This window comes from Pseudophryne corroboree, chromosome 5 (assembly GCF_028390025.1).
Source record: "Pseudophryne corroboree isolate aPseCor3 chromosome 5, aPseCor3.hap2, whole genome shotgun sequence".
NCBI lineage: Eukaryota > Metazoa > Chordata > Amphibia > Anura > Myobatrachidae > Pseudophryne > Pseudophryne corroboree.
This window is the reverse complement of record NC_086448.1, coordinates 529,303,024-529,324,919: the sequence shown is the minus strand read 5'-3', so window position 1 is coordinate 529,324,919 and position 21,896 is coordinate 529,303,024. Positions and strand designations below refer to the sequence as shown.

At 48.0% G+C, this 21,896-nt stretch overlaps 1 protein-coding gene across 7 annotated transcripts in view; it reads left to right on the top strand.

The window, feature by feature from the left end:
- Positions 1-1,756: 1,756 nt before the first annotated feature.
- Positions 1,757-21,896, top strand: part of MAK (male germ cell associated kinase) — a 175,670-nt gene continuing 155,530 nt past the window's right edge. For 4 of the 7 annotated variants that reach the window (XM_063923148.1, XM_063923141.1, XM_063923147.1 and 1 more), the window contains exons 1-2: positions 1,757-1,953; positions 4,068-4,216. The gene's annotated coding sequence lies outside the window, so the exon portion shown is untranslated. Of the gene's footprint in view, positions 1,964-4,067; positions 4,217-21,896 lie in introns of all 7 variants that reach the window. The other 3 variants (XM_063923142.1, XM_063923144.1, XM_063923145.1) reach the window with 2 other exon arrangements.

Genomic DNA, 21,896 nt, shown 5'->3' with positions numbered 1-21,896 from the left:
TGTAGAATTGCAGGGAAGAGCCAGGGAGCTTCCTTCCAGCCGAGCTGTGAGGGAAAAATGGCGCCAGTGTGCTGAGGAGATAGGCTCCGCCCCTTTTTCGCGGCCTATTCTCCCGCTTTTTATGGGATTCTGGCAGGGGTATTTACCTCATATATAGCCCCAGGGGCTATATATTGAGGTATTTTAGCCAGCCAAGGTGTTTTTATTGCTGCCTCAGGGCGCCCCCCCCCCAGCGCCCTGCACCCTCAGTGACCGGAGTGTGAAGTGTGTATGAGGAGCAATGGCGCACAGCTGCAGTGCTGTGCGCTACCTTGGTGAAGACAGGATGTCTTCATGCCGCCGATTTTCCGGACCATCTTCTTGCTTCTGGCTCTGTAAGGGGGACGGCGGCGCGGCTCCGGGACCGAACATCAAGGCTGGGCCTGCGGTCGATCCCTCTGGAGCTAATGGTGTCCAGTAGCCTAAGAAGCCCAATCCGGCTGCAAGCAGGCGAGTTCGCGTCTTCTCCCCTTAGTCCCTCGCTGCAGTGAGCCTGTTGCCAGCAGGTCTCACTGAAAATAACAAATTCTAAGACTATAACTTTCTAAGAGCTCAGGAGAGCCCCTAGTGTGCATCCAACCTCGGCCGGGCACGAAATCTAACTGAGGCTTGGAGGAGGGTCATAGTGGGAGGAGCCAGTGCACACCAGGTAGTCTAAGATCTTTCTAGAGTGCCCAGCCTCCTTCGGAGCCCGCTATTCCCCATGGTCCTTACGGAGTTCCCAGCATCCACTAGGACGTTAGAGAAATATATATGTGCCTGTGTGGCCCCCTCCCACACCTTCAACTGGCAATTCATTATTTATTATATATAATGCCTTATTGTATAGTATACATGCCCCCCCCCCTGTATATATGTATGCAGCACAGCACCAGCATCACCCTGTGCTGCTCCCCCCTCCCTCTCTCCCTCTGTGCGGGCACAGCAGCAGCGGGGCAGGAGGCTGTTATGTCTCCCCGCACACAGCAGCGCACGGACCCGTCCGCTGTGTGTGCAGGGCTGACAGTCTCAAGGGAGCAGCAGCCGCAGCTTCGTGAGGGAAGCCGGCTCTAAGCTCTCGCTCCCCTTCTCCCCGCTGACTGCCTGTTAGGTACACGCCCCCCGCACGGACACGCGCCTACAAAGCTCCTCAGCGACAGGGGTCGCTGCAGCGAGCGGGTCTCGTCCGGCGTTCCGGAACTTGGTCCGGTCCGGCTTTCACCGAATCCCGAAGCGCTGAAGCATATTGGTAGTTGGTTTAAAATGCTTGCAACAAATACCCAAGCGTCTTAAACCATATCTGACATAAATAATACCACATAAAGTGGTCCTGAATTGCTTCACTGTTGTGTGTTTGGTCAGTGTCTTTGTTGTTGTAATCGTTAAAAACAAATTAGCCCTACTGAATACACACAACCAGCAGTCGGCAACAATAGACATAATGAATGACTCATCATCATTTCTTTAAGACTCTATTCATCCACAACGTCTCACCTACAGTATGTCTGTGTGAGGATCTGTGTTATATGGATGAAAGACTAATTATCTCTGAAAGTTGGTGTCAGTGATACCTAAAAACAAAAGAAGCCCAAAAACAAGCAGCAAAAAAAATTATAAGCCCAAAAACAAGCAACAAGCAACCACCCAAAAAAATAAGCAACCAGAAGAAAAAACAAGCCCAATTCCGCTTGTTATAAGCTGAATTGGCAACGACTCATTGATATCACAGCACGGGAGGCCAGGCCAGCACCGGGAACTCACACCGCTCACGCTCGACGTCATCAGGTGCGTAGCCCCTCCCATCCCGCACTGAGCGCTGTTACCACAGAGACGAGTCTCACACACGCCGCACATCTCATACAGCCGGGGAGTCGGTCATGTGACCTGGCATCAACACAGGCGACAGACAGACAGAGACCCCGATACTAGGGACAGGTGAGACCCTGTGCGTGCTGCCATACTATACTGATATACTGTGCCTCCTCTGTCTGTGTATGTGTGTATTCCCGGCAATAGGCAATATACAACAAAGACGTGTAGACGTAGATAGCTGTTTTATTGAACGTGTCCTATTTGTGACAACTGTTTCTTTTTAAATGCTCTTTTTAAATATGAGGCAGAAGGAAGGCAGGCCATTTCCCTGTACTCGCCTGCAGCTAGGTGTTTGAGTTGGCTACATTACTGGTGTTTAAAGGAAATAAATCAGAGGTAAACTGGTTGTGTCTCTGTGGGTGTGAAGCTGAAAGTCCTGTTATACCCTGGCAGCAGCTGAGCGTTTTAGGTTGCCTGGATTATAATGCGACCATGGTACACTAATTATTATAAGCATTTATTACATAGCTCATGTACTCTTCGTGCTTTATGATTGAGAACAATACAGTAATCAAATAAGACTGGTTAATAACTGACAAGGGGGCAGATTCAATTAGCTGTGGGGCTTACTGTGCATCTAAAGTTCTGTTTTGAGCTTTTTAGTTAATACCGCTACCCTGTGCTCTAAACCCTAGACCTAGAGGGTGCACATAACGTGGATTTTTCCTTGCAGAAGAATCCACATTAAATGCACCCTCTGGGGCTTACTGCATTGGGTAATCCATAGATTCCAGGCACTGAACCTGGAATCTGTGGGTTAACACACAGGGGAAATTGGTTAATTGAATTGCTCTGGATGTTAAACCGGGAGATTTAGATGCAAACCCCGCGGTTACATAAAGGTAAGAGGGCCCTGCTTGCAAGTTTACAAGCTACAGTATATACTTAAACGGGGTACACACTGGCTGACATGCCCTGTGAGCGATATCCCTTGAACTTCCCAGAGTCCCGCACAACAGATATTGAGCTTACACACTGAGCGATTTTTACAAACGAACAATGATATACAGGAGTCATCCGATACTAGGGTTTTTAAGCTACTGGGTAGGAATTTCATGGGGGACGTTCATCGTTTGTAGTATGCAGACTGGACGATACGCACTTTATCATTAACGACATAGCCCATATTGACCTGCATGTACAGATGACAGAAGACCTCGCCAGCGACCTGTGGGAGCGCACATCTTTAACAAAATAGTGCGTACACACTGGACAATATTACAAATGATATCACTCAGAAGGGTCACGATGAGCGATATCGTTTAAAATATCACCTAGTCTGTACCCAGCTTATCACTATACTCTACTCCATACTTCCTACAACTGCACTTAACCAAATAATAATAATAATAATAATAGGGAAGTAGCAATTTGATAAATTACTATATATAGGGGGTATACCAATTACCTGCGGTCAATGGCTTCGGGTAATTGTATTACCGGGGGCTATCCAATTACCCCTATGTGGTGCGACCCTCCCCCCGATGCCGGCATTGAAGCATAAACCACTACAAGTGTCCTGCTGGAGCCGCGGTAACACATGGGATAGGGACTTATCCCCGTTCCATGTGTAATCGCACGATCACGGGTCCAATTTCGGCCCATAAAAATGGTCTCTAATTGGATACTGCGATGATAACTGTTTGTTATCACCCAGTTTGTTATATCATTGTTATTTCCAATTATAAAGCGCAACGGAATTTGCTGCGCTATATAAGAAACTGTTAATAAATGAATAAATAAAATAATAACCATCGATCATTAGCCACGGTAACTGGACATAGAGGGAATTAATCTGCATATAATAAATATTTATCATTTTAATGAATTTATTTATTAACACAGTTTCTTATATAGCGCAGCATATTCCGTTGCACTTCACAATTAGAACGACAGTAATAGAACAAAACTGGGTAAAAACAGACAGACATAGCGATAGGAAGGACCTGCTCGCAAGCTTACAATCTATAGGGAAATAGGCATTACAGTTTTGAATCTAGACAAAACTGTTCTGAGCATAAAAATGGCACTAAAAGGCCAGAATTGTCAATTTGTCTGTTCAAATTACCGAATCCGCTCATCACTAGTTCAAATCAGTGTTATGACACTTGGTTTCCTTATTTATTTTTTTATTTACATTCCAACTGTATATTTATTTATATTTCTTTTTTTTGTAGAAACATCACTACAATTGGTACATTTTGTATTTGTAACAGAAACTGTACAAAGAAGATACAAATATTATTTAGTAGCGTAAATGTAATATTATAAGGTCAAGAGTTGGAAGGAAGATACTCATTTACAGTGAAGTTTGATGTCTTTACAAGTGAGTAGAAATGCTGTAAAAACATCCTTTAACGACAAATATTCTTTAAACTGGGTTTCCTGATCTAATCCCACTAATTGCTTCTTCTTGCCCGTGTGATGTCACTATACAGTCTGTCAGTCACATGTAGTTCTAAAGAGGACCTCTCACCATGGCAACAAGTATTTTGTTTATGAGCTAATCCTTGAGCCTTATTTACAAAGTGGAGTGACATCTGTTTATAGTTGTGCCAGATTTTTTTTTTAATTTTGTGACTGCCTAACACTTGCTGTGTACATGTGCAACCACATTTGATAGTTAATACTGTACATGGAAATGTTCTAAACTCTATGGTGGTTCTAGAGCTCTAGACAGAAATAAGCGTGGTGGGAAGTTGTAAACGGTTCCGGTATGAATGGTCGACCATGTTATGGTCGACAGTCATTAGGTCGACCACTATTGGTCGACATTGACATGGACACATGGTCGACACATGAAAATGGTCGACATATGAAAAGGTCAACATGAGTTTTTTTTTAGTTTTTTTGGTGTCGTTTTTTGCGTAAAGTGACTGGGAACCCCAATTAGTACACCGCGTCCCCTCGCATGGCTCGCTTTGCTCGCCATGCTTCGGGCATGGTGCTTTCGCTCCGCTACCGCTTCGCTCGGCACACTTTACCGTTCCAATCGTAGTCCATATGGATCGTAAAGTATGGAAAAGTTCCCCAAAAGAAAAAAAAAGTTAAAAAACTCATGTCGACCTTTTCATGTGTCGACCATTTTCATGTGTCGACCATGTGTCCATGTCGACCATGTCAATGTCGACCAATAGTGGTCGACCTAATGACTGTCGACCATAACATGGTCGACCATGTGAACGGATACCGTTGTAAACATGGTACCTCAAAGTTCAGATTGCTAGAACTTTAGGACCATGGCCGCCTTTAATTTAAATTTCTATTTTCTCTGACGTCCTAAGTGGATGCTGGGACTCCGTAAGGACCATGGGGAATAGCGGCTCCGCAGGACACTGGGCACAACTAAAGAAAGCTTTAGGACTACCTGGTGTGCACTGGCTCCTCCCACTATGACCCTCCTCCAGACCTCAGTTAGTATCTTGTGCCCGGCTGAGCTGGATGCACACTAGGGGCTCTCCTGAGCTCCTAGAAAAGAAAGTATATTTTAGGTTTTTTATTTTCAGTGAGATCTGCTGGCAACAGACTCACTGCTACGAGGGACTAAGGGGAGAAGAAGCGAACCTACCTGCTTGCAGCTAGTTTGGGCTTCTAAGGCTACTGGACACCATTAGCTCCAGAGGGATCGAACACAGGACCCGACCTCAATCGTCCGTTCCCGGAGCCGCGCCGCCGTCCCCCTTACAGAGCCAGAAGCATGAAGATGGTTCTGAAAATCGGCGGCAGAAGACTTCGGTCTTCAACAAGGTAGCGCACAGCACTGCAGCTGTGCGCCATTGCTCCTCATGCACACCTCACACTCCGGTCACTGATGGGTGCAGGGCGCTGGGGGGGGGGGCGCCCTGAGCAGCAATATTAACACCTTGGCTGGCAAAATAATCACAATATATAGTCCTAGAGGCTATATATGTGAAAAATACCCCTGCCAGGATCCATAAAAAAAGCGTGAGAAAGTCAGCCGAAAAAGGGGCGGGGCTATCTCCCTCAGCACACTGGCGCCATTTTTCCCTCACAGCTCCGCTGGAAGGATCGCTCCCAGGCTCTCCCCTGCAGTTTCATGACTACAAAGGGTAAAAAAGAGAGGGGGGGCACTAAATTTAGGCGCAGCAGTATATATATAAGCAGCTATAAGGGAAAATCACTCAGTTATAGTGTTCATCCCTGTGTTATATAGCGCTCTGGTGTGTGCTGGCATACTCTCTCTCTGTCTCCCCAAAGGGCTTTGTGGGGTCCTGTCCTCTGTCAGAGCATTCCCTGTGTGTGTGCGGTGTGTCGGTACGGCTGTGTCGACATGTTTGAGGAGGAGGCTTATGTGGAGGCGGAGCAGATGCCGATAAATGTGATGTCACCCCCTGCGGGGTCGACACCTGAGTGGATGGTTATGTGGAAGGAATTACGCGACCGTGTCGACTCCTTACATAAAAGGTTTGACGACATACCAAATATGGGACAGCCGGCTTCTCAGCCTGTGCCTGCCCAGGCGTCTCAAAAGCCATCAGGGGCTCTAAAACGCCCGCTACCTCAGATGGCAGACACAGATGTCGACACGGATACTGACTCCAGTGTCGACGACGATGAGACTAATGTAACTTCCAATAGGACCACACGTTACATGATCGAGGCAATGAAAAATGTGTTGCACATTTCTGATGTTACCCCAGGAACCACAAAAAAGGGTATTCTGTTTGGAGAGAGAAAACTACCAGTAGTTTTTCCTCCATCTGAGGAATTAAATGAAGTGTGTGAAGAAGCGTGGGCTTCCCCCGATAAGAAACTGGTAATTTCTAAAAGGTTACTAATGACGTACCCTTTCCCGCCAGAGGATAGGTCACGTTGGGAAACATCCCCTAGGGTGGATAAAGCGCTCACACGCTTGTCAAAAAAGGTGGCACTACCGTCTCCGGATACGGCCGCCCTAAAGGAGCCTGCTGATAGGAAGCAGGAGGCTATCCTGAAGTCTGTATATATACACACACAGGTATTATACTGAGACCAGCTATTGCTTCAGCATGGATGTGCAGTGCTGCAGCTGCGTGGTCAGATTCCCTGTCGGAAAATATTGATACCCTAGACAGGGACACTATATTGCTAACCGTGGAGCATATTAAAGACGCAGTCTTATACATGAGAGATGCACAGAGGGATATTTGCCGGCTGGCATCTAAAATAAGTGCAATGTCCATTTCTGCCAGGAGAGGGTTATGGACTCGGCAGTGGACAGGTGATGCAGATTCTAAAAGGTACATGGAAGTTTTGCCTTATAAGGGTGAGGAGTTGTTCGGGGATGGTCTCTCGGACCTCGTTTCCACAGCAACAGCTGGGAAGTCAGCATTTTTACCCCATGTTCCCTCACAGCCAAAGAAAGCACCATATTATCAGGTACAGTCCTTTCGGCCCCATAAGGGCAAGCGGGTTAAAGGCGCGTCCTTTCTGCCCAGAGGCAGAGGTAGAGGGAAAAAGCTGCAGCATACAGCCAGTTCCCAGGAGCAAAAGTCCTCCCCCGCTTCATCCAAGTCCACCGCATGACGCTGGGGCTCCACAGGCGGAGCCAGGTACGGTGGGGGCCCGTCTCAAAAACTTCAGCAATCAGTGGGCTCGCTCACGGGTGGATCCCTGGATCCTTCAAGTAGTATCTCAGTGGTACAAGCTGGAATTCGATTCGTTACCCCCCCCCCCCCTCCCCCCCTGCTGTTTCCTCAAATCTGCCTTACCAACGACTCCTTCAGAAAGGGAGGCTGTGTTAGAGGCAATTCACAAGCTGTATTCCCAGCAGGTGATAGTCAAGGTGCCCCTCCTTCAACAAGGACGGGGTTACTATTCCACAATGTTTGTGGTACCGAAACCGGACGGTTCGGTGAGACCCATTTTAAATTTGAAATCCTTGAACACATATATAAAAAAATTCAAGTTCAAGATAGAATCGCTCAGGGCGGTTATTGCAAGCCTGGACAAGGGGGATTACATGGTATCACTGGACATCAAGGATGCTTACCTGCATGTCCCCATTTACCATCCTCACCAGGAGTACCTCAGATTTGTGGTACAGGATTGTCATTACCAATTCCAGACGTTGCCGTTTGGTCTGTCCACGGCACCGAGAGTATTTACCAAGGTAATGGCCGAAATGATGATACTCCTTCGAAAAAAGTGAGTTTTAATTATCCCGTACTTGGACGATCTCCTGATAAAGGCGAGGTCCAGGGAGCAGTTGTTGGTCGGGGTAGCACTATCTCGGGAGGTGCTACAACAGCACGGTTGGATTCTAAATATTCCAAAGTCACAGCTGGTCCCTACGACACGTCTACTGTTCCTGGGGATGGTTCTGGACACAGAACAGAAAAAAGTGTTTCTCCCGGAGGAGAAGGCCAAGGAGCTGTCATCTCTAGTCAGAGGCCTCCTAAAACCAAAACAGGTGTCGGTGCATCACTGCACGCGAGTCCTGGGAAAAATGGTAGCTTCCTACGAAGCAATTCCATTCGGCAGGTTCCATGCAAGGACTTTTCAGTGGGACCTGTTGGACAAGTGGTCCGGATCGCATCTTCAGATGCATCGGCTGATAACCCTGTCTCCAAGGACCAGGGTGTCTCTGCTGTGGTGGCTGCAGAGTGCTTATCTTCAAGAGGGCCGCAGATTCGGCATACAGGACTGGGTCCTGGTGACCACGGATGCCAGCCTTCGAGGCTGGGGGGCAGTCACACAGGGAAGAAACTTCCAAGGACTATGGTCAAGTCAGGAGACTTCCCTACACATAAATATTCTGGAACTGAGGGCCATTTTCAATGCCCTAAGTCAGGCAAAACCCCTGCTTCAAAACCAGCCGGTACTGATCCAGTCAGACAACATCACGGCAGTCGCCCATGTAAACCGACAGGGCGGCACAAGAAGCAGGACGGTGATGGCAGAAGCCACAAGGATACTCCGATGGGCGGAAAATCACGTGTTAGCACTGTCAGCAGTGTTCATTCCGGGAGTGGACAACTGGGAAGCAGACTTCCTCAGCAGGCACGATCTCCACCTGGGAGAGTGGGGACTTCATCCAGAAGTCTTCCAACTGATTGTAAACCGTTGGGAAAGGCCACAGGTGGACATGATGGCGTCCCGCCTAAACAAAAAGCTAGAAAGATATTGCGCCAGGTCAAGAGACCCTCAGGCGATAGCTGTGGACGCTCTAGTGACACCGTGGGTGTACCGGTCGGTTTATGTGTTCCCTCCTCTTCCTCTCATACCCAAGGTACTGAGGATAATAAGGAGAAGAGGAGTAAGAACTATACTCATTGTTCCGGATTGGCCAAGAAGAGCTTGGTACCCGGAACTTCAAGAAATGATCTCAGAGGACCCATGGCCTCTGCCGCTCAGACAGGACCTGCTGCAGCAGGGGCCCTGTCTGTTCCAGGACTTACCGCGGCTGCGCTTGACGGCATGGCGGTTGAACACCGGATCCTGAAGGAAAAGGGCATTCCGGAGGAAGTCATTCCTACGCTGATTAAAGCTAGAAAAGAAGTGACCGCAAACCATTATCACCGCATTTGGCGAAAATATGTTGCGTGGTGTGAGGCCAGGAAGGCCCCAACGGAGGAATTTCAGCTGGGCCGTTTTCTGCACTTCCTACAGTCAGGGGTGACTATGGGCCTAAAATTGGGTTCCATTGAGGTCCAGATTTCGGCTCTATCGATTTTCTTCCAGAGAGAACTGGCTTCACTACCTGAAGTTCAGACTTTTGTTAAGGGAGTGCTGCATATTCAGCCCCCTTTTGTGCCTCCAGTGACACCTTGGGATCTCAACGTGGTGTTGGATTTCTTAAAGTCACATTGGTTTGAGCCACTTAAAACCGTGGAATTAAAATATCTCGCGTGGAAAGTGGTCATGCTGTTGGCCTTGGCTTCGGCCAGGCGTGTGTCAGAATTGGCGGCTTTGTCATGTAAAAGCCCTTATCTGATTTTCCATATGGATAGGGCAGAATTGAGGACTCGTCCCCAGTTTCTCCCTAAGGTGGTATCGGCCTTTCATTTGAACCAACCTATCGTGGTGCCTGCGGCTACTAAAGACTTGGAGGCTTCCTAGTTGTTGGACGTAGTCAGGGCCCTGAAAATTTATGTTTCCAGGACGGCTAGTGTCAGGAAAACTGACTCGCTATTTATCCTGTATGCACCCAACAAACTGGGTGCTCCTGCTTCAAAGCAGACTATTGCTCGCTGGATCTGTAGTACGATTCAGCTTGCACATTCTGCGGCTGGACTGCCGCATCCTAAATCAGTGAAAGCGCATTCCACAAGGAAGGTGGGCTCTTCTTGGGCGGCGGCCCGAGGGGTCTCGGCTTTACAACTTTGCCGAGCAGCTACTTGGTCGGGGTCAAACACATTTGCTAAATTCTACAAGTTTGACACCCTGGCTGAGGAGGACCTAGAGTTTGCCCATTCGGTGCTGCAGAGTCATCCGCACTCTCCCGCCCGTTTGGGAGCTTTGGTATAATCCCCATGGTCCTTACGGAGTCCCAGCATCCACTTAGGACGTCAGAGAAAATAAGATTTTACTCACCGGTAAATCTATTTCTCGTAGTCCGTAGTGGATGCTGGGCGCCCATCCCAAGTGCGGATTGTCTGCAATACTTGTATATAGTTATTGTTTAACTAAAGGGTTATTGTTGAGCCATCTGTTGAGAGGCTCAGTTATATTTCATACTGTTAACTGGGTATAGTATCACGAGTTATACGGATTGGTGTGGCTGGTATGAGTCTTACCCGGGATTCAAAATCTTTCCTTATTGTGTCAGCTCTTCCGGGCACAGTATCCTAACTGAGGTCTGGAGGAGGGTCATAGTGGGAGGAGCCAGTGCACACCAGGTAGTCCTAAAGCTTTCTTTAGTTGTGCCCAGTCTCCTGCGGAGCCGCTATTCCCCATGGTCCTTACGGAGTCCCAGCATCCACTACGGACTACGAGAAATAGATTTACCGGTGAGTAAAATCTTATTATTTTCTAAAATACTACATGAAAAACATTATTTTTTTTTAAGTTACAAATAATATTAAAGGGACATTGGAACTATACTTTTGATATATTTTTTATTGTTTATTTTACCTTTCATTTAATTAGTTGTGAAATGTGCACAAAACTACTCTTCATCCACTTATAAATTGAGGCCATATCTCTGCAACTTCTGGGAATGTGTAAAAATGAAGTCCTTTTATGAGGATAAAGTGATTTTGCGCTGTCTTGGAGTAATCCTTGACTCCTCCCTCTCCTTCAAACCACACATTTAGCACCTCTCTCAAACCTGTAATTTTTATCTCAAAAATATTTCCAGGATCAGACCCTTTCTCATTCAGGATACCACTAAAACCCTTATCAACTCACTGGTCATCTCCAGACTGGACTACTGTATTCTTCTCCTATCTGGCATCCCTGACAAATGCCTCTCTCCACTGTAATCTATCCTCAATGCTGCTGCCTGGCTCATCTTCCTCACCAAACATACTGCATGCACCTCCCCTCTCTTTCAGGCCCTTCACTGGCTCCCTTTCCCCTTCAGAATCCATTTCAAGCTTCTCATACTCTCCTACAAAGCCCTGACCTACTCCTCTCCCATTTACATCTCTGACCTTATCTCCTACTACTGCCCGTCCTCTTCGCTCTTCTAATGCATGTCACCTCCAGAGGTGGCCCTAACCAATATGATGCCCTAGGCAAGATTTTGGCCGGTGCCCCCTAGCATCACCGCTAGTTCCGCCTCTGACCCTGCACCCCTTTCCCAGCACCATCACCCCTCACTCATAGCAGTCCTCATTTTGGTGCTCCTACCCCCTATATTTTAAATAGGAACAGTGCGCACATTCGGTGCGCAGCCCAAAAAGGGGTGTGTTCTTTTTGAAAGGGGCATGGCCAGACAATAGTACCCACAATTCAAATTACGCCACACAGTAGTGCAACCTTATTCACATTTTCTCTAACGTCCTAGTGGATGCTGGGAACTCCGTAAGGACCATGGGGATAGCGGGCTCCGAAGGAGGCTGGGCACTCTAGAAAGATTTATGACTACCTGGTGTGCACTGGCTCCTCCCACTATGACCCTCCTCCAAGCCTCAGTTAGATCTTGTGCCCGGCTGAGGTTGGATGCACACTAGGGGCTCTCCTGAGCCCTTAGAAAGAAAGTATAGATTTAGGTTTTTTATTTTCAGTGAGACCTGCTGGCAACAGGCTCACTGCAGCGAGGGACTAAGGGGAGAAGAAGCGAACTCGCCTGCTTGCAGCCGGATTGGGCTTCTTAGGCTACTGGACACCATTAGCTCCAGAGGGATCGACCGCAGGCCCAGTCCTTGGTGTTCGGTCCCGGAGCCGCGCCGCCGTCCCCCTTACAGAGCCAGAAGCAAGAAGAGGTCCGGAAAAACGGCGGCAGAAGACATCAGTCTTCACCAAGGTAGCGCACAGCACTGCAGCTGTGCGCCATTGGTCCTCATGCACACCACACACTCCGGTCACTGAGGGTGCAGGGCGCTGGGGGGGGGCGCCCTGAGCAGCAATATAAACACCTTGGCTGGCAAAAATACATCACATATAACCCCCAGGGCTATATGGATGTATATTAACCCCTGCCAGATTCCATAAAAATGCGGGAGAAAAGTCAGCGAAAAAGGGGCGGAGCCTATCTCCTCAGCACACTGGCGCCATTTTTCCCTCACAGCTCCGTTGGAGGGAAGCTCCCTGGCTCTCCCCTGCAGTCTACACTACAGAACAGGGTTAAAACAGAGAGGGGGGGCACTAAATTTAGGGCAGTATAAATTATATAAAAGCAGCTATAGGGGACATAACTCAGTTAGTCCCTGCATTATATAGCGCTCTGGTGTGTGCTGGCATACTCTCACTCTGTCCCCCCAAAGGGCTTTTGTGGGTCCTGTCCTCATTGGAGCATTCCTTGTGTGTGTGTGCGGTGTGTCGGTACGGCTGTGTCGACATGTTTGATGAGGAGACTTATGTGGAGGTGGAGCAGATGCCGATAAATGAGATGTCGCCCCTGTGGGCCGACACCAGAGTGGATGGATAGGTGGAAGGTATTAACCGACAGTGTCAAATCCTTACATAAAAGGCTGGATGACGTAACAGCTATGGGACAGCCGGCTTCTCAGCCCGCGCCTGCCCAGACGTCTCAAAGGCCATCAACGCTCCCTCAGATGGCAGACACAGATGTCGACACGGAGTCTGACTCCAGTGTCGACGAGGTTGAGACATATACACAATCCACTAGGAACATCCGTTACATGATCCCGGCAATATAAAATGTGTTACACATTTCTGACATTAACCCAAGTACCACTAACAACAAAGGGTTTTATGTGTGGGGAGAAAAAGCAGGCAGTGTTTTGTTCCCCCATCAAATGAGTGAATGAAGTGTGAAAAAGCGTGGGTTTCCCCGATAAGAAACTGGTAATTTCTAACAAGTTACTGATGGCGTACCCTTTCCCGCCAGAGGATAAGTTACACTGGGAGATATCCCCTAGGGTGGATAAGGCGCTCACACGTTTGTCAAGGTGGCACTGCCGTCTTAGGATACGGCCACTTTGAAGGTACCTGCTGATAAATAGCAGGAGGCTATCCTGAAGTCTGTAATTACACACTCAGGTACTAGACTGAGACCTGCAGACTGCTGCAGCGGGGTCTGTACCCCTTTCAAACAGGGATACTATTTTGCAAACATAAGACGTCGTCTTATATATGAGGGATGCACAGAGGAATATTTTGCCGGCTGGCATCCTGAATTATTGCAATGTCCATTCTGTCAGGAGGGTATTGGAGACCCGACACTGGACAGGTGATGCTGACTTTAAAAGGCACATAGAGCCTTATAAGGGTGAGGAATTGGTTGGGGATGGTCTCTGGGACCTCGTATCCACAGCAACAGCTGGGATGAAAATATTTTACCTCAGGTTTCCTCACAGCCTAAGAAACGCACTGTATTATCAGGTACAGTCCTTTCGGCTTCAAAAAAGCAGGCGGGTCAAACGAGGGAAGAGGAAAAAAGCTGCACCAGCAGCCAGTTCCCAGAATCAAAATTCTTCCCCTGCTTCCTCTGAGTCCACCACATGACGCGGGGGCTCCACAGGCGTAGCCAGGTACGGTGGGGGGCCGCCTCAAAAATTTCAGCGATCAGTGGGCTCGCTCACAGGTGGATCCCTGGATCCTTCAAGTAGTATCTCAGGGGTACAAGCTGGAAGTCGAGGCGTCTCCCCCCCGCCGTTTACTCAAATCTGCCTTGCCGACAACTCCCTCAGGCAGGGAGGCTGTGCTAGAGGCAATTCACAAGCTGTATTCCCAGCAGGTGATAGTCAAGGTGCCCCTACTTCAACAAGGACGGGGTTACTATTCCACACTATTTGTGGTACCGAAACCAGCCGGTTCGGTGAGACCCATTTTAAAATGGAAATCCTTGAACACTTACATAACAAAGTTCAAGATGGAATCGCTCAGGGCGGTTATTGCAAGCCTGGACGAGGGGGATTACATGGTATCCCTGGACATCAAGGATGCTTACCTGCATGTCCCTATTTACCTTCCTCACCAGGAGTACCTCAGATTGTGGTACAGGATTGCCATTACCAATTCCAGACACTACCGTTTGGACTGTCCACGGCACCGAGGGTGTTTACCAAGGTAATGGCAGAAATGATGATACTCCTTCAAAAAAAAAAAAAAAAAAAAAAAAGGGAGTTTTTATTTATCCCATACTTGGACGATCTCCTTATAAAGGCAAGGTCCAGGGAGCAGTTACTGGTCGGAGTAGCACTATCTCAGGAGGTGCTACAACAGCATGGCTGGATTCTGAACATTCCAAAGTCACAGCTGGTTCCTTCCACTCGCTTACTGTTCCTGGGGATGATTTTGGACACAGATCAGAAAAAAGTGTTTCTCCCGCAGGAGAAAGCCAAGGAGCTGTCATCTCTAGTCAGAGACCTCCTAAAACCAAAAAGGGTATCGGTGCATCGTTGCACACGAGTCCTGGGAAAAATGGTGGCTTCATACGAAGCAATTCCATTCGGCAGGTTCCATGCGAGGACCTTCCAGTGAGACCTCTTAGATAAGTGGTCGGGATCGCATCTTCAAATGCATCAAATGATAACCCTGTCTCCAAGGACCAGGGTGTCTCTACTGTGGTGGATGCAGGTTGCTCATCTTCTAGAGGGCCGCAGTTTCGGCATACAGGACTGGGTCCTGGTGACCACGGATGCCAGCCTTCAAGGCTGGGGAGCAGTCACACAGGGAAGAAACTTCCAGGGCCTATGGTCAAGTCAGGAGACTTCCCTACATATAAATTCTGGAACTGAGGGCCATTTACAATGCCCTAAGTCAGGCAAGACCCCTGCTTCAAAACCATCCGGTACTGATACAGTCAGACAACATCACGGCAGTCGCCCATGTGACCCGACAGGGCGGCACAAGAAGCAGGATGGCAATGGCAGAAGCCACAAGGATTCTCCGATGGGCGGAAAATCACGTACTAGCACTGTCAGCAGTGTTCATTCCGGGAGTGGACAACTGGGAAGCAGACTTCCTCAGCAGACACGACCTACACCCGAGAGAGTGGGGACTTCATCCAGAAGTCTTCCTGCTGTTGGTAAACCGTTGGGAGGGGCCACAGGTGGACATGATGGCGTCCCGCCTCAACAAAAAGCTAAAGAGATATTGCGCCAGGTCAAGGGACCCTCAGGCGATAGCTGTGGACGCTCTAGTGACACCGTGGGTGTACCAGTCGGTTTATGTGTTCCCTACTCTGCCTCTCATACCAAAGGTACTGAGAATAATAAGATGGCGAGGAGTAAGAACGATACTCGTGGTTCCGGATTGGCCAAGAAGGGCTTGGTACCCGGAACTTCAGGAAATGATATCAGAGGACCCATGGCCTCTGCCGCTCAGACAGGACCTGCTTCAGCAGGGGCCCTGTCTGTTCCAAGACTTACCGCGGCTGCGTTTGACGGCATGGCGATTGAGCGCCGGATCCTGAAGGAAAAGGGTATTCCGGAAGAAGTCATTCCTGCGCTTATTAAAGCTAGGAAAGATGTTACGGCAAAGCATTATCACCGCATGTGGCGGAAATATGTTGCATGGTGCGAGGCCAAAAAGGCCCCAACAGAGGAATTTCCACTAGGTCGATTTCTACATTTCCTGCAAGCAGGAGTGAATATGGGCCTGAGTCTAGGCTCCATTACAGTACAGATCTCGGCTCTGTCGATTTTCTTTCAAAAAGAATTAGCTTCAGTACCTGAAGTTCAGACATTGTGAAAGGAGTGCTGCATATTCAGCCCCCGTTTGTGCCCCCTGTGGCACCTGGGGATCTCAACGTGGTGTTGAGTTTTCTTAAAATCACATTGGTTTGAGCCACTAAAAACCGTGGATCTAAAATATCTCACGTGGAAAGTGGTCATGTTATTGGCCTTGGCTTCAGCCAGGCGAGTGTCAGAATTGGCAGCTTTATCATGTAAAAGCCCTTATCTGATTTTCCATATGGATAGGGCAGAATTGAGGACTCGTCCCCAATTTCTTCCTAAGGTGGTGTCAGCGTTTCACCTGAACCAGCCTATTGTGGTGCCGGCGGCTACTAGTGAATTGGAGGACTCCAAGTTGCTAGACGTTGTCAGGGCCCTGAAAATATGTTTCCAGGACGGCTGGAGTCAGAAACTCTGACTCGCTGTTTATCCTGTATGCACCCAACAAGCTGGGTGCTCCTGCTTCTAAGCAGTCTATTGCTCGCTGGATTTGTAGTACAATTCAGCTTGCACATTCTGTGGCAGGCATACCACAGCCAAAATCTGTCAATGCCCATTCCACAAGGAAGGTGGGCTCATCTTGGGCGGCTGCCCGAGGGGTCTCGGCTTTACAACTTTGCCGAGCAGCTACTTGGTCAGGGGCAAACACGTTTGCAAAATTCTACAAATTTGATACCCTGGCTGAGGAGGACCTGGAGTTCTCTCATTCGGTGCTACAGAGTCATCCGCACTCTCCCGCCCGTTTGGGAGCTTTGGTATAATCCCCATGGTCCTTACGGAGTTCCCAGCATCCACTAGGACGTTAGAGAAAATAAGAATTTACTCACCGGTAATTCTATTTCTCGTAGTCCGTAGTGGATGCTGGGCGCCCATCCCAAGTGCGGATTGTCTGCAATACTTGTAAATAGTTATTGTTAACTAAAGGGTTATTGTTGAGCCATCTGTTGAGAGGCTCAGTTGTTTTCATACTGTCAAACTGGATATAGTATCACGAGTTGTACGGTGTGGTTGGTGTGGCTGGTAAGAGTCTTACCCGGGATTCTAAATCCTTCCTTATTATGTCTGCTCGTCCGGGCACAGTGTCCTAACTGAGGCTTGGAGGAGGGTCATAGTGGGAGGAGCCAGTGCACACCAGGTAGTCGTAAATCTTTCTAGAGTGCCCAGCCTCCTTCGGAGCCCGCTATCCCCATGGTCCTTACGGAGTTCCCAGCATCCACTACGGACTACGAGAAATAGAATTACCGGTGAGTAAATTCTTATTTTATCATGCGCTAATGTCCCTTATTCACGTTACATCACACAGTAGTACAATGTTAACTTATGTGTTACTCCTCACAGTAGTGCTCCTTATTCACATTACATCACACTGAATTGCTCCTTATTTACATTACACCACACCATATTGCTCTTTATTCACATTAGACCACACAGTAGTGCCCTTTCTATACATTACACCACACAGTAGAGCACCTTATACACACAATGCCACACATTAGTAATGCACTTATACACATAATACCACACGGTAATGCCCCTTATAAATATGACACACATTTTTAATGTCCTTATAAACATAATGCGCCTTTACACATTATGGCAGCCTTTATAAACATAGTGTCCCTTACACGTATGTTGTACATTAATGCCCTTATACACATAATGACACACAATGCTCCTTACACATATGCTGCACATTATTAGTGCACTTATACACATAATGACACACACATGCCGCACATTATTAAAGCATTTATACACATGACACACACAATGCCCCTTACACATATGCCGAACACTACTGCATAACCAACCACCCGCACACAGCACTCACATGGCCGCTAACCCTGTGCCCTCTGCTTGGATACAGATCTGTCCTCGTACATCTCGCCTCAATACGCCATGCAGCAGCAGATGCCTGGCATGAGCTGGCAGCTCTGCTAATGTTGGGCACCTTTTTGACAAAAGTGCATCTTATTTGATTACTATGTGGCTAGGATGCACAAGCAGCTTCTGCTGATTAAAATGATATGCGGTATGCCTATATTCTGTGTGTGACTGCGGCTGTATCTGCATACGAAATGCTACGTTACAGTGTATTCCTGGAATACACTGTAACGTAGCATTTCGTATGCAGATACAGCCGCAGTCGCACACAGATTATAGACATACCGCATATCATTTTAATCAGCAGAAGCTGCTTGTGCCCCTAGGTATACCAGATGCCCTAGGCTTTTGCCTAGTTTGCCTATGACTAGGACCGGCTCTGGTCACCTCTCCTGCCTACTGATTACTTCCTCTCACTCCTACCTCCAAGATTTCGCACTTGCTGCTCCTAATCTCTGGAATTCTCTACCTCTCCACCTCTCTACAAAACTTCAAACGGGCTCGCAAGACCAACTTCTTCATCAAACCCAGCTGTCCCTCATCATAATCCCTCTGTAGCCCACGCTCACTTTCTACCCCATCTGTATCACCCCTGTCTGTGTGCCCCTCCCCTTTAGAATATTAGCTTTCACGAGCAGGGCTCTCTTCCCTCATGTGCTTTTTCTTCAACGGCATCAAATCACCCAGTTTTCTGCCGCCCTGATATTTATGTGTCGTCTGCTGACGCAGCTATGTTTATATACCCTGTACTTGTCCTATATTGTCTTAAACTCTAATACTGCTTTCACATCGCAAATGCCGAGTCGCACCCAGGAATTGGAAACGGCTCCTCCCAGGGTGCAAGCCGGCATTGGACCCTTTTGAACTGGCTTCCCGACCCGGCAATATGTCGGGTCGGGTTGCCACCGGGGGGCGGGGGCGGAGGTTGTGCTGGGAATTGAGCTAATCTCCGCGCCGCCTCTGCCTATACTGTGAACGGATCCCGGATCGCATCGACCTGGCAACCCGTTCACACTGCACCTGACCCGGGAATAACCCTTCTTTATTCCTGGCTTGAAATACCGGTTCAGGCAACCCAGGAATTCGGGAGTGACCCCTTTCATACCACACAGCGACCTGCGTTGACCCGGCAATGTACCGTGTCGATACCGGGTTATTTGGGCGGTCTAAACAGGGTATAAGTCACTGTTTTCTTGTTTTGCTTATTTGTTTATGTACTCTGTACATGGGTGCTGCGGATCCCGTGTGGTGCCATATAAATAAAGGATAATAATAAATCGGCTGAACAGGTAACTGCAAATGGACCATCTCCAATTTTTGAACTTTGAGATGTCAAAGTATTGATGCTCGTTGAACAATCGCATAAAAAAGGCACATAGTGGTATATTTGCTAAAGTGCAGATTTTAAGAAGTGGAGATGTTGCCCCTAGCAACCATTAATATTGTACACTATGTAGACAAAAGTGATTGGACACTGATAGCAAATAGATCAACAAGATTTTATTGACGCCAGTAATTTTTAAGTCCGCTACATGCAGTGATTACTGCAGACACCCTTCTTGGTGAACTGTCCACAAGTTCCTGGACAGCAGCAGGTGGTATGTTTTGCCATTCTGCCTTCAGTACAGTGACCAACTGCGACACTGAAGAAGGTTGAGTCGGCCTAGAACGCACCCGTCACTCCAATTCATCCCAGAGGTTCTCAGTGGCATTAAGATCTAGACTCTGAGCTGGTCAGTCCATCCGGGTTACTGAATTTTCTGTATACCAGTCCAGCGTCACCCTGAAAACATGACATCGCACAGTCTACAGGGATCGGCACCAGCAGCACTTTTGCTGTAATCGGCGAGAGAGTGAAGGTAGTAAAAAAAAAAAAAAAAAAAACTGGATATAACCTTTACGGAGAAAAGAAAAACTTTGGGTATCCATATTATCGGTGGCGGAACTTACGGCGGTGCAGCCGGTGCGTAGCATTGGGGCCCCGTCGCACTGAGAGGCCCACAGCCGCCTACATTACAATGAGTCACACTGGCTATGCACAATTCAGATCATGGGCCGAATGTAAAGCAGTGCAAGATAACTGAACCTCCAAGATTCCAGCCGAACCCATACATTTCTTTAAATTAGCAAATATTTACAAGGCAAAACCAGTTTAGCTTTGCCTTTTGAATGATTGCCACTTTAAAAAAAAAAAAGTACGAGTTCGGATGGAATCTCAGAGCTCTGGCCATCTCGCACTGCATAACAGGGGTAATTCAGAGTTGATCGCAGCAGCAAATTTGTTAGCAATTGGGCAAAACCATGTGCACTGCAGGGGGGGGGGGGGCAAATATAACAGTTGCAGAGGGAGTTAGATTTGTGCGGGTTATTTTGTTTCTGTGCAGGGTAAATACTGACTGCTTTATTTTTTACACTGCAATGTAGATTTCAGTTTAAAACGCCACACCCAAATCTAACTCTCTCTGCACATGTTATATCTACTTCCCCCCCCCCCCCTGCAGTGTACAGGGTTTTGCCCAACTGCTAACAAATTTGCTGCTGCGATCAACTCTGAATAAGGCCCTACATCCATGGGTTGAATGTATAGCCATTTGTCACTAATAAAGATTGAGATTATATATATATATATATATATATATATATATATATATATATATATATATATATATAATTTATTTCTCTAACGTCCTAAGTGGATGCTGGGGACTCCGTAAGGACCATGGGGATTAGCGGCTCCGCAGGAGACTGGGCACAACTATAAAGAAAGCTTTTAGACTACTGGTGTGCACTGGCTCCTCCCACTAAGACCCTCCTCCAGACTTCAGTTAGATTCTTGTGCCCGGCTGAGCTGGATGCACACTAGGGGCTCTCCTGAGCACCTAGAAAGAAAGTATATTTAGGTTTTTTATTTTACAGTGAGATCTGCTGGCAACAGCCTCACTGCAGCGAGGGACTAAGGGGAGAAGAAGCGAACCTACCTAACAGGTGGTAGTTTGGGCTTCTTAGGCTACTGGACACCATTAGCTCCAGAGGGATCGACCGCAGGACCCGACCTTGGTGTTCGTTCCCGGAGCCGCGCCGCCGTCCCCCTTACAGAGCCAGAAGCAACGAAGAGGTCCGGAAAATCGGCGGCAGAAGACTTCGGTCTTTACCAAGGTAGCGCACAGCACTGCAGCTGTGCGCCATTGCTCCTCATGTACACCTCACACTCCGGTCACTGATGGGTGCAGGGCGCTGGGGGGGGGGCGCCCTAAGGGCAATATATGACACCTTGGCTGGCAAATATACATCATATATAGTCCTAGAGGCTATATAGATGTAAAATTACCCCTGCCAGTATTCCAGAAAAAGCGGGAGAAAGTCAGCCGAAAAGGGGGCGGGGCTTCTCCCTCAGCACACTGGCGCCATTTTTCCCTTACAGTTCCGCTGGAAGGAAGCTCCCTGGCTCTCCCCTGCAGTCTGAACACTACAGAAGGGTAAAAAAGAGAGGGGGGGCACTAAATTTAGGCGCAGTATAGATATATATATATATATATATATATATATATATATATCTAAGATATATATGAAAAAAGCAGCTATAAAGGAAAACACTCATTGATAGTGGGATCCCAGTGTTATATAGCGCTCTGGTGTGTGCTGGCATACTCTCTCTCTGTCTCCCCAAAGGGCTTTGTGGGGTCCTGTCCTCTGTCAGAGCATTCCCTGTGTGTTTGCGGTGTGTCGGTACGGCTGTGTCGACATGTTTGATGAGGAGGCTTATGTGGAGGCGGAGCAGATGCCTGTAAATGTGATGTCACCCCCTGCGGGGTCGACACCTGAGTGGATGGTGCTGTGGAAGGAATTACGTGATAGTGTCGACTCCTTACATAA